Below are 1,690 nucleotides of genomic sequence, written 5' to 3'. Positions count from 1 at the left end.
TTATTTCCAGAGATAGGCTGGCTCAGTTGGCTATATTCAGCAAGTGATAGCTGACACTTAAGCTATTTATTTCATTATATTCGCTATGCACTGTGTCTTTTCTGTGGGACAGATAGAATGGTTTTATTTTCAAGTCAAGATGAATACTTATGTCCACAACTCTGTTTGGATGCAGAATTGCATGCATTGGTAGTTTAAGAGCATAAATGTTGCTGTAACTTGTCCATGAAATGGAAAGCAATAACTTCCCTCATCCATTGCAATCCTATCTAAAAAAAGTATTTGCTTTACTATAGAAAAATACAATTCTTTCCATTTCTATACAACTCTACATTTTATATAATATGTCCATATCACTTACCTCAACCAGATCTTACTATACAAACTTGAGGCAGTCCTATTTGAAAGGCATTTATTATTAAACATCCACTATGTGTTGGTTTTGGTTACTAGGCATGTAGGCACTTACACATAACTTTCTTATGTGACCGTCACTTTCAACACTTAATGAAGGTCAGGTAATTGGAAAGCAAACTAACCAGGACTCAAACCCGATCTTGGACTCCCAGTCCAGTACTTTTCTTTCTTTTCAACAATCTTTTTTTTATAAATATATCTTTACTGATTTCAGAGAGGAAGGGAGAAGGAGAGAGAGAGATAGAAACATAAATGATGAGAGAGAATCCTTGATCGGCTGCCTCCTGCATGCCCCACACTGGGAATCGAGTCCACACCTGGTCATGTGACCTGATTGGGCATTGAACCATGACCTCCTGGTTCATAGGTTGATGCTCAGCCACTGAGTCATGCCGGCCGGGCTCTTTTCAACAATCTTGCCCCTCAAGTTGATGGTGTGACGCTGTAGAAAGATTGCACCAGCTTTAGTCCAAACACTGGGGCTCTAATCTCAGTGAGTGGCTCATGGTGAGACCTTGGGAGAGTCATATGCCCTTGCTGGGCTTTAAGTACCTCACTTGTAAAATGAGGAGAAAGCGTAGACACAATGACCTCTCTAGTCTTTCTCTGCCCTGGCAATTCATTCGCCTGTGGAACACACACTATGGGGATATTTGGAGGATGTGGTTTCATTGGACAGATGTCCAGATTAGGAAAGAAGTTTATGAGATGAACTTCAGGTTTGAAATGATCTGGTCACTTGACTCTATAGGCCTTATCCTAGCAGTCTTGACTTTCAGAGTCCAGATGGAAAGGCACACCAGAAGTTTGATCTGATCCTGCCTCCCTGTTCAACACAGAACATTTTTTCCTCTTTCTAAAGAAAAACAATAAGAAAAAAATAGAAAAATTTAAATATATTTTTATCATGCACTCAGATGCATAGATCATTAGTGGTGGAAAGAACCTTGGCAAGGATTTGTTTCAACTCATTAATTTATTATACTAGGAAACTGAAACCCAGAGCAAGGGAGTATGGAAGGGCCCATAGTTTCAAAGTGAGGTAGAGGCAGCAGGACTAGAGCTCAGGGCTCCAGGAATCTCGGCCAGTGCCTTTACTACTAATAACTGGGAACTTGGAGCAGTGCTTATTTTCAGATTCCTGCTAGTCATGAAGTATGTAGACCTGTGGGTTGACTGGTGCAATCTTAGCTTGCTTTAATGGAATCAGCAAAAATACAGCGTGCACTGTTGGTGGGAATACTGACTGGTGCAGCCACTATGGAAACCAGTA

Source organism: Myotis lucifugus, unplaced genomic scaffold, assembly GCF_000147115.1.
Source record: "Myotis lucifugus unplaced genomic scaffold, Myoluc2.0 scaffold_609, whole genome shotgun sequence".
NCBI lineage: Eukaryota > Metazoa > Chordata > Mammalia > Chiroptera > Vespertilionidae > Myotis > Myotis lucifugus.
Note: the sequence above shows the minus strand (reverse complement) of the source record.